This window comes from Salvia splendens, chromosome 2, assembly GCF_004379255.2.
Source record: "Salvia splendens isolate huo1 chromosome 2, SspV2, whole genome shotgun sequence".
NCBI classification, from domain to species: domain Eukaryota; kingdom Viridiplantae; phylum Streptophyta; class Magnoliopsida; order Lamiales; family Lamiaceae; genus Salvia; species Salvia splendens.
The window spans coordinates 23,967,728-23,979,428 of NC_056033.1; the positions used below are offsets into that span (position 1 = coordinate 23,967,728).

Below are 11,701 nucleotides of genomic sequence, written 5' to 3' on the forward strand. Positions count from 1 at the left end.
TTTAGACTTCGCATGGTTTGGAATGCTGGGCTGACCCCAACTATCTCTGTATTCATCTGGCTCCTCCTCCTCCAGAGGGTCCCCGTTGAGTGTTATGTTCAGACCCGTGGTATCTCTCTCGCATCCTAGTGTTTGTGTTGTGTCTCTTCTTTTTCAGTCGAGTCTTTCCAGCATTTGTTTGTGTCGAGTCCTCTGGCGAGATCGGTTTGGGATTTCTTCGATGGCTGGTTCCCATACATTAGCACACACATTCACACGTGCACTGACATTGCACTTAGACTAGGATTTTGGTGGAGGTCCTCCCACAGGGCTCCCACCTTGCACATCAGTTTCATTATCCCTTGCCTTGTATGTTGGTTCAATTGGACGGAGAGGAATTGCTGCAAGCACCGCGGCATTTCTTTTCGTTCTTCCCATGTTATTTGGCAGGTTATTTGGCATCTGCGGATCTTGGTGGCGGCGGGTGTGCTCCTACCCCTTCACTGGCGCGGTTGCACTCCGACTGTCGACTTCATGCATTCGGTTCCTCCTCGCCGGCGAGTTCTAAGGTCCCTGAGTGTGCTTTGGCATCCACCCGAAGATCCTTGGGTGAAGTTGAACACCGATGGGGCCTTTTTCACCTCGACAGGACAAGCTGGCGGTGGGGGAGTGGTTCGTGGTTTAGACGGTTCTCTCCTGGGGGCCTTTTGCACGCCACTCGTAGCTGGGTCGGCCTTCGAGGCGGAGCTCTTAGCTCTTCTTCACGGGTTGACATTGGCTATGCAGTTCTCTTCGCAGGTTTGGGTCGAGATGGATGCAGCAGCAGTGGTCGCGGTGTTCACTTCAGGACGCGGAGGAGCAGCGGATGTGAGACATCACATGGCTCGCATTCGCACTTTGCTCTCACAGTTGCAGGTTATGTTCTCTCACATCTTTAGAGAGGGCAACCGACCAGCTGATTTTCTGGAAGGTAGGAGGGTACAGACCCCTGCCATCACTTTCTTTTATGCGGATTCAGCGCCTCGATATTTGAAGTCGCTCGTGAGGATGGACCAGCTGGGCTATTCGAACTTCAGATTCAGATATCGAGATGGATGACTACTACACTTGGCTCGTGTTTTGATTTATGGTTTTTATTTTTTCCTTTGGAGTTGGCCAACCCTTGGTCATCATCCTTGTATTTATTTGCTTATTATGTTAGTTTTCTCGTTTGTTAGATGGTTAGTACCCGGTCTGTAGGGATACCATTGTAGCTTTGTTAGCTCTCGTGATATGTATCTCCTGTGCGGACCGAGTCACTTTTGGACTTGGTTGATGTATGTTTCTTTCGTGATTTTTGATATAGACCGGTTGAGGGTCTGCCTTAACCCCCCACCATGATGGTGTTTGAAAAAAAAAGGGTAGTTGAAGTAGTGTTAGTGAATTGTGGGACCCACATTATTAATAGTGTTATAATGGTGATATAAGTTGTAAATAAGTTGATATATATGGGTAAAAATTGAGATAACTCTCAAAAAATGGAATGCACATATTTTTGTGGGACTGACAAAAATAGAAAGTGCACATATTTTATGAGACGGAGGAAGTATATGCAAGTGAGACTCATATTCCACTAACTTTTTTCTATTCACTTTTCTTAATATTTCTTAAAACTCATGCCTTCAAAAAATGAGACCCCTAATAATAGACGGAGTGGGAGTGAGTATATTCGTAGTCAAACAGTTGGAAGTGGAAATAAATCGTTCAGAAAATAAGATGGGATATAGATAAGCGGTAAGGATCACCTACAAGAAACAATCTTTTCAGTTTTGATTGATGTTAAATGATGACCAGTAACGATTTGTATCTCTAACTATATTAATGAATTATAAAGTAGAGTAAAGGCTCAATTTGGTCCTTAACATATTGCGATTTATTGATTTTGGTCCAAAACATTATCTTTTGAATTATTCGGTCCCTCACAAATAAAAACGGGTCACATTTGGTCCGAATTTGACGGAACCGTTAAAAGTTAACGGTCAACGAATCTTAATTCGATTTTGACTGCATCTCCGCCGTCTGGCTCACCGACACCGAGCTCCTCCGCACCAGCACCCCCGAGTCCACCCCTCACGGAATCTCCTTGTAGCACCCCGGAAAATTTTTGACTTTTTTTATTTGATGGCTTATTTTCATTTTATTAATGTGGATGTTGATTTGGAAATGCATTTTTGGAAATTGATTTCTATGAGGTTGTGTTAACGATGTGAAATTAATGGTTGAGAGTTATGTGGAATAATATGATATATTTTCCAATGGACGGGATTTAATTAAATAGGATCATGCATATTTGTGCCAGTTACCTTATTCAAATTCTTTTCGGCATTTCTATTTATTGGAAGTAATATCTTCTTTCTTGGATTTATTTAATTATTTTGGGATATTTATCCAAATTAAATCCAAAACCAAAATATTCTTATTTATTTTTCCATGATTTTCGAAATCTCCTATTTTTGGGAGAGGAGAAATTAAGTATTCTATAACTGATTTCTTACTTATTTCTTTCCATGAATGAATTGGAATATTCTAGCCAATCTTTCCTTACTTTATTCTATTAAAGATTTGGAAATTTTTCTGGTGGGAGGAACCTTAAACCACACGCCTACTTCTCATTATTTTTGGAGGATTTTACAAATTTCTCTACTCCGTATTATTTTATTCTACTCCGTAAAATACCAAATTAAATCATAAGCTAATTAAATAGCTATGATTTTCAAAAATCCTCCCCTTATTTCTCCCCATAATTCACGCCTCCCTCTCCCCCCCCCCCGCAAATCTCTCAAATCTTTATTTGATTTATTCTCCCAAATTTTCAATTAATTGTGGGATATATTATTTCCTAACTCTATAAATAAAACCAAAAACCTAACCCTAAACCCATCTCACACGCCTCCCTCTCAAATCACACGCCCCTCCCCTTGCTCCATCTTCTCCCACACTTGTTTTTCTACTCTACTCAAGATCCTTTCGATTCGCCAAGAGTTTGTTGAAGAATCAAGAGTTATATTCGTTTCTACCGATTGTTTCGTTCAAGAAAGGTACAATCAAACCTCTATTCTTCATTCCTCTCCATCCAAACATTCTTTCGACTCCCTCATGCATCTAGTGAGTGTAGGGATTTCAAATCTAAGGATTTAATCGGTGGGAAATTTGTGTTTGCATTTATGTATGCGTTTTGAATGCAATTTTGTGAAGTTTGATTTGAATCTTTGGTGCATGATGTGAGTTTATGGGCAAACATGATTATGAGAACCTTTTAAGCATGATTTTGTGTTTTCCAGCATGAAAAGTTGGGGTTTGTTTGATGGAAGATGAAAACCCTATTTTCGAAACTATGAACCTGAAATCTGTGGTGCATGACCAGCAGCTTCTGATCTGTAATTGACTCATCAAACGAACGAATTTTGATATGAAATTTTTACTGCGTAAACTTCAAGGTGTTTTCCATGTCTCGTGTGAATTTCAGCCCTTTTTATCGAAAAAAGGAATTTTTAATAATTTTTTGAAGTTGACTGCGCAAATTTGCCAGAAACCTGTGTTCTCGCCAAGAATGTTTCGTTTTCTTTTTGACTGACCAAATGACCTCCGATTGATGTGATTCTTGAACTATATGAAAATTTGAAGTGTCTTCTAAGTCTTGTAAAATTTTCAGCCTTTTTAGGCATTGGATGAATTTATGGTAAAGTTTTCAAATGAACTGCGCAGTGCTGTTAGAAATTTTATGTTCCGACCAGAGAGTTTAATTATTGATTTGACTGACTAAACGACGTGATTTCAGTGAGAAATTTGTCAGGATGAACTTGAATGTGTATTCTGTGTTGTGACCAAAATTTAGCTTCATATGAGGTCGGGTGAATTTTTAGTGATTTTTACAACACGGTCGCGCAGTTCTGCCAGTTTTATGCCTTGATAAAATGACACTTATTTTCAAGTTTAAAAGTATTATATGATGCATGTATGTCCAAGGAACGTGTTTAATGATTTGATCACGTGAGATACGTTGAAATATATTATGGTGTGTTTTTCCATCTTTGTGACGAACGTTGGGTTGGGTAATTTTGAGAGAACGGTGAAAGAAACGATAGGACATGCATGGTAATATGTTTTTGTGGAAGGCTGACTTGTGTTGTCGTTGACAAGGGTGATTGTGTATTCGTGAACTCGAGGAACGAGAGTTACCATAAGTTGGATTGTGAATTGTTAAGCGGACGAGGTGGGCTTTCTTTTCAAACCTCTTTATTTTTCCGAAAATATGATGTGGTGTTATAAGGGTGGTTTAAAGTGTTATGTCATGCCGTGATTGTTTTGATGTTGAGATTTTTGCCTGATGCCTAGTTCGTTTGAGCTTGCTCCGTTAGGCTATAGGGCTATGTTGAGATTGTGCTTGAGGCCTAGTTTGTGAGTTCGCTCCATTAGGCTATAGGGCTATGATAAACGAATTCGGGTCTGAGTAGGGCCGCAAACCCTATCAGGCTGTGTACACAGAGGGGATCGTGAGCCGTCCTTGCTGGTCGGCCGGTCTCGTGGGCGAATAGTGTGGCCACACTTTCGTCGCACTATGGTAAGAGGATGTGATTGATTGATTGATGAGAAAGTGGGGAGATTGTTTTGACCGGCCGGTCTGTGAAAAGTGTTTTTGTGATACTCGTGATATTTCTTAAATAAGCGTAAAAACTCGAGTTCACCGGCATGGATGACATAATTGTTATAAAAATGTTTTCGGCATGAGCCCATTGAGTACAACAAGTACTCAGCCCTGCATATCCTTTTTATTTATGTGCAGGTTGAGGGGTGATGTTGCGGCGGATGTTGAGTGAGCTTTAGGAATTCCCGGATGCGTCGTGTCTTCAAACATGGGCGTCATCCTATGACTCTCCTCTGATACTTGTTTTTCCGCTGCCGTGTTTCGAATCGTTCTTGTTAAAGTCTTTCGTTTTGCCCCACACTACTTTTTAACATTATTTACCTTGATATATTAACCCGCTCCTTAATTGTTTAATCGATTAAAACTCTTCTTTTGAAGCTTTGTTTAAGATGTTGTCTTTCATTGCTTTCCCCTTTTTCTTCCCTGCTCCTTCGTCCCTTCCCTAGTCACGATTTCCCCGTCTTTACTATCCTTAGTGAGGGCGGTCGTGACAGAGTGGTATCAGAGCTTCGTTCTTTCGCTCTGGTCAAAGAGTCTTCTTTCAGTCTAAGTCTAGATCAGTACCCCTAGACTAGAAGTGTCACGAAGGCTCAACATCCAAAGCATCACGCTCAACCAAAGAAAGTGAGGTATGTTTAAGTTGTTGAAAGAATGTGAGATTGATGTATGAAATTGATGATGTTATGATGTTTTGGCAAGTGTACGCATGTGAATAAACGTTATGTGTGAAGATGATAATGTAGTGATATGATTATGGGGGACATGAGCATGATTGGCATGATAATCTAAACCCGTGTTATATGTGTGAAAATGATATTGTGATAGTGTGATTATGTGGAATATGAACATGATTGGCAAGATGATCTAAGCACGTGTTGTGCGTGCGAATATAATATTGTTATGGTATGATTATGTGAGACATGAGCAAGATTGGTACGATGACTTAAGTATGTGTTATGTGTGAAAGTACTACGACGTAAGCATGTGAACATAGGAAGCCTTAGGGCGGCCTCAAATTTGGTGATGCGTGACGAACCCTAGATTTATCACAAATAACGAGATAGAATATATGTTGGAAAACCTTCATCTTCGCGTAAATGGCACGGATAAAACAACCCGCGTATAAGGGCGCCCAATATAACGTCAGAGTGCGACGAATGCAAGGAAGTTACGATTTTGATAAACAACGAATACTAACAACGATGCTAACTTGTCTTTTGGACCAGAATGCCACCAAGACGCAGACGTGGCCAACAAGTGGAGAACGACATGGAGGAACAATCAAATGGAAGTGTCGGGAATCAACCCCCTCCTCCACCACCACCCCCACCTCAACCTCAAGAGAGAGAATACATTAAGGCCTTCCGAAAGGAAAACCCTCCAAAGTTTGACGGACTGGGAGAGCCCCCGAAGGCAGAGGCTTGGATACGCGACCTCGAGCGTATATTTGACTTCATGGGATGCACCGATAGGGAACGTCTAGCTTGAGTGACGTATCAACTGACTGGACCTGCCGATTTTTGGTGGGAAACTAAATGACGAACTATGAACCCTGCCCGCCACGAGGCGCTCACATGGGAAGAATTCAAGGAAGAGGTGTACGACAAGTACATTCCCATGAGCTATAGACGGGCGAAGATAGTGGAGTTCCACACCCTGAAACAGAGAAACATGACGGTGACGGAGTACGACGGTGCTCTTTGTGAAATGACCCGATATGCGCCAGAGTTAGTGGACACCGATGAGAAGATGGCCGCAAAATTCCGTTCTGGCCTTAGACACGAGATAAGGGTAGCCGTGGCCAGCCGCAGAGGAATCTCGTACTCTGAAATTTTGAGTTGCGCTTTAGATGTGGAAGAAGCACTACCAAAGGACCAGACGACGGCGAATCCTACACCACCAACACCTCAACCGAACTATCGAGACAAGAGGAAGTGGGAAGACAACCGAGCTCCTTATGACAACAAGCGACATCGTTCTACTTTCCGCCAGACGCAAGACTATGACCGGCAAGCCATGCCACAGCCGAGAGGGAATCAACAGAAGGCACCCCACTGCAACCGGTGCTCCAAGTACCACTGTGGCGAGTGTAGAGCTGGAGGCATCCGATGCTTCACTTGTGGTGGAAATGGACATATGTCTCGAGAGTGCCCGAATAACAACAAAGGAGGAATGTGGAATAGGCAGGGACATGGGGAACAACAGCAACAACCACAACCCATTCGACAGGTGGACCCACAGCAAGCGAGAGCGTACGCGCTGAAAGGAAATGAAGGGCAGGAACAGCAAACCGACAAGGACTGATGGGATGAAAGAGAAGTACCCCGAATAGTTTATGGAAGACGACTAAAATTTCGGGACGAAATTTCTGTTAAGAGGGGAAGGATGTAGCACCCCGGAAAATTTTTGACATTTTTTATTTGATGGCTTATTTTCATTTTATTAATGTGGATGTTGATTTGGAAATGCATTTTTGGAAATTGATTTCTATGAGGTTGTGTTAACGATGTGAAATTAATGGTTGAGAGTTATGTGGAATAATATGATATATTTTCCAATGGACGGGATTTAATTAAATAGGATCATGCATATTTGTGCCAGGTACCTTATTCAAATTCTTTTCGACATTTCTATTTATTGGAAGTAATATCTTCTTTCTTGGATTTATTTAATTATTTTGGGATATTTATCCAAATTAAATCCAAAACCAAAATATTCTTATTTATTTTTCCATGATTTTCGAAATCTCCTATTTTTGGGAGAGGAGAAATTAAGTATTCTATAACTGATTTCTTACTTATTTCTTTCCATGAATGAATTGGAATATTCTAGCCAATCTTTCCTTACTTTATTCTATTAAAGATTTGGAAATTTTTCTGGTGGGAGGAACCTTAAACCACACGCCTACTTCTCATTATTTTTGGAGGATTTTACAAATTTCTCTACTCCGTATTATTTTATTCTACTCCGTGAAATACCAAATTAAATCATAAGCTAATTAAATAGCTATGATTTTCAAAAATCCTCCCCTTATTTCTCCCCATAATTCACGCCTCCCTCTCCCCCCCCCCCCCCCCAAATCTCTCAAATCTTTATTTGATTTATTCTCCCAAATTTTCAATTAATTGTGGGATATATTATTTCCTAACTCTATAAATAAAATCAAAAACCTAACCCTAAACCCATCTCACACGCCTCCCTCTCAAATCACACGCCCCTCCCCTTGCTCCATCTTCTCCCACACTTGTTTTTCTACTCTACTCAAGATCCTTTCGATTCGCCAAGAGTTTGTTGAAGAATCAAGAGTTATATTCGTTTCTACCGATTGTTTCGTTCAAGAAAGGTACAATCAAACCTCTATTCTTCATTCCTCTCCATCCAAACATTCTTTCGACTCCCTCATGCATCTAGTGAGTGTAGGGATTTCAAATCTAAGGATTTAATCGGTGGGGAATTTGTGTTTGCATTTATGTATGCGTTTTGAATGCAATTTTGTGAAGTTTGATTTGAATCTTTGGTGAATGATGTGAGTTTATGGGCAAACATGATTATGAGAACCTTTTAAGCATGATTATGTGTTTTCCAGCATGAAAAGTTGGGGTTTGTTTGATGGAAGATGAAAACCCTATTTTCGAAACTATGAACCTGAAATCTGTGGTGCACGACCAGCAGCTTCTGATCTGTAATTGACTCATCAAACGAACGAATTTTGATATGAAATTTTTACTGCGTAAACTTCAAGGTGTTTTCCGTGTCTCGTGTGAATTTCAGCCCTTTTTATCGAAAAAAGGAATTTTTAATAATTTTTTGAAGTTGACTACGCAAATCTGCCAGAAACCTGTGTTCTCGCCAAGAATGTTTCGTTTTCTTTTTGACTGACCAAATGACCTCCGATTGATGTGATTCTTGAACTATATGAAAATTTGAAGTGACTTCTAAGTCGTGTAAAATTTTCAGCCTTTTTAGGCATTGGATGAATTTATGGTAAAGTTTTCAAATGAACTGCGCAGTGCTGTTAGAAATTTTATGTTCCGACCAGAGAGTTTAATATTTGATTTGACTGACTAAACGACGTGATTTTAGTGTGAAATTTTTCAGGATGAACTTGAATGTGTATTCTGTGTTGTGACCAAAATTTAGCTTCATATGAGGTCGGGTGAACTTTTAGTGATTTTTACAACACGGTCGCGCAGTTCTGCCAGTTTTATGCCTTGATAAAATGACACTTATTTTCAAGTTTAAAAGTATTATATGATGCATGTATGTCCAAGGAACGTGTTTAATGATTTGATCACGTGAGATACGTTGAAATATATTATGGTGTGTTTTTCCATCTTTGTGACGAACGTTGGGTTGGGTAATTTTGAGAGAACGGTGAAAGAAACGATAGGACATGCATGGTAATATGTTTTTGTGGAAGGCTGACTTGTGTTGTCGTTGACAAGGGTGATTGTGTATTCGTGAACTCGAGGAACGAGAGTTGCCATAAGTTGGATTGTGAATTGTTAAGCGGACGAGGTGGGCTTTCTTTTCAAACCTCTTTATTTTTCCGAAAATATGATGTGGTGTTATAAGGGTGGTTTAAAGTGTTATGTCATGCCGTGATTGTTTTGATGTTGAGATTTTTGCCTGATGCCTAGTTCGTTTGAGCTTGCTCCGTTAGGCTATAGGGCTATGTTGAGATTGTGCTTGATGCCTAGTTTGTGAGTTCACTCCATTAGGCTATAGGGCTATGATAAACGAATTCGGGTCTGAGTAGGGCCGCAAACCCTATCAGGCTGTGTACACAGAGGGGATCGTGAGCCGTCCTTGCTGGTCGGCCGGTCTCGTGGGCGAATAGTGTGGCCACACTTTCGTCGCACTATGGTAAGAGGATGTGATTGATTGATTGATGAGAAAGTGGGGAGATTGTTTTGACCGGCCGGTCTGTGAAAAGTGTTTTTGTGATACTCGTGATATTTCTTAAGTAAGCGTAAAAACTCGAGTTCACCGGCATGGATGACATAATTGTTATAAAAATGTTTTCGGCATGAGCCCATTGAGTACAACAAGTACTCAGCCCTGCATATCCTTTTTATTTATGTGCAGGTTGAGGGGTGATGTTGCGGCGGATGTTGAGTGAGCTTTAGGAATTCCCGGATGCGTCGTGTCTTCAAACATGGGCGTCATCCTATGACTCTCCTCTGATACTTGTTTTTTCGCTGCCGTGTTTCGAATCGTTCTTGTTAAAGTCTTTCGTTTTGCCCCACACTACTTTTTAACATTATTTACCTCGAGATATTAACCTGCTCCTTAATTGTTTAATCGATTAAAATTCTTCTTTTGAAGCTTTGTTTAAGATGTTGTCTTTCATTGCTTTCCCATTTTTCTTCCCTGCTCCTTCGTCCCTTCCCTAGTCACGATTTCCCCGTCTTTACTATCCTTAGTGAGGGCGGTCGTGACACTCCTGGACCTTCCGCAAAGACATTACCCGCTCCTCCTCCCTCCTCACCTTCACAACAATCAATTCCAGATCATTCTATAGCTATTGCATAAAACCAACAATTCATAACTAAAATGGTGGAGTCAATAAATTTTCAATAAACCCTAATTGGTGATTGGTGAACAGAAAGATTTGGGGGAAATGATTGTTTACCGGCGTATTCACAGATAAATCTTCCGGCGGTGATCAGCTCCGCAACATAGAGGCCCCAGCCCTTTTCTTGTGTTTTACAATCTTCAACCTCAAATTCACCCCGCACTGAGTCGCCCTGCTGCCGCACAAAGAGTCACACTTGCAACTCGGTCCGCATTCTAGATTCAAGCAAGGGCAAAAATCATCGCCGCCGCATCCTTTTGTGCAGTCGCAACCGGTGGCGCCGTCGACGCGGAATAGAAAAGGAGAGGGGGGATCGGGTGGGGCATCGTGGTCGGAGCCCCATGGCTGGCGGAAGTGGGTGGTAGTGCGGAGGGTCTGAGATGGAGTGTAGAGAAAGTAGGAGTAGGTGTGGGGGTCGCCGGGGATGGGGTTATGGAAAGGGATGGGAAGCTTCTCAAAACCTCTGGAAGCGTCGGAGGTTCTGCGGGAAGTTACGTTGGTGGAGAGGTGGTGCAAGGTTTTGCAGGTTGAGGAGATGGAGACTAGCTCGGTGGGATTGAGGTAAGGAATGATGATGGGGGCGCATTGGAAGAATGGTTCGCCGGTTTGATGGTAGTTGATTTTCCGGCAATGTGGTTCCTCCATTGTAGAATTGGGCGGAAGTCCAACCGTCCGAATTCGTAGAATTGGGAGGAGGCCTAGAATTCGGTGCCGGCGAGCCAGACGGCGGAGATGCGGTCAAAATCGAATTAAGATTCGTTGACCGTTAACTTTTAACGGTTCCGTCAAATTCGGACCAAATGTGATCCGTTTTTATTTGTGAGGGACCGAATAATTCAAAAGATAATATTTTGGAACAAAATCAATAAATTGTAATATATTAAGGACCAAATTGGGCTTTTACAAGTACCATTGTAGTGAATTAACTAATTGAGTACACTAAAATAGCTTTAACAATTGAGATACGACAAAGAAGCATTCGCCATCACTCTCGTATGTCATATTGATTATATATAAATGCATTGCAAAAGTAATACTAGAGGAAGTTTTTGAGTTTGTGCATTTGTGGTCTTCCATATTTTAGTTTTCAATTTCAACAACTTAATAGACTAACTATAAGATAATGAGAGTGACATGAATGGCATGTGTCATAGCATCGCAACTTTGACATTAATTTATGAAATTATTAGAATGGAGCTACGAGCTCAACCACAATTCTAATGGCTGAGTAGGGTTCAAAATAGGCGATTTGATGGAATCGGGTGTTAGAATCGATATACTATAAAACATGTTTCGAGATGCTATTATATATTCCCTCTGTTCCACCATAGTGGAAGTGTTTCTTTTAAAGAAAAATAACTCAACTACTATTGAATGTACCAAAATGGCAAAATCACTCAACTACCATGGAATGAAGGGAGTATTTCTTATTATGAGAATAGATATTTTTGTCACATTGT

The 11,701-nt window shown here is 41.0% G+C and overlaps 1 pseudogene; it reads right to left on the bottom strand.

Annotated features, from left to right (window-relative positions):
• Positions 1 to 10,239: 10,239 nt before the first annotated feature.
• Positions 10,240 to 10,886, bottom strand: LOC121776781 (annotated as a pseudogene).
• Between the last annotated feature and the right edge of the window lie 815 nt (positions 10,887 to 11,701).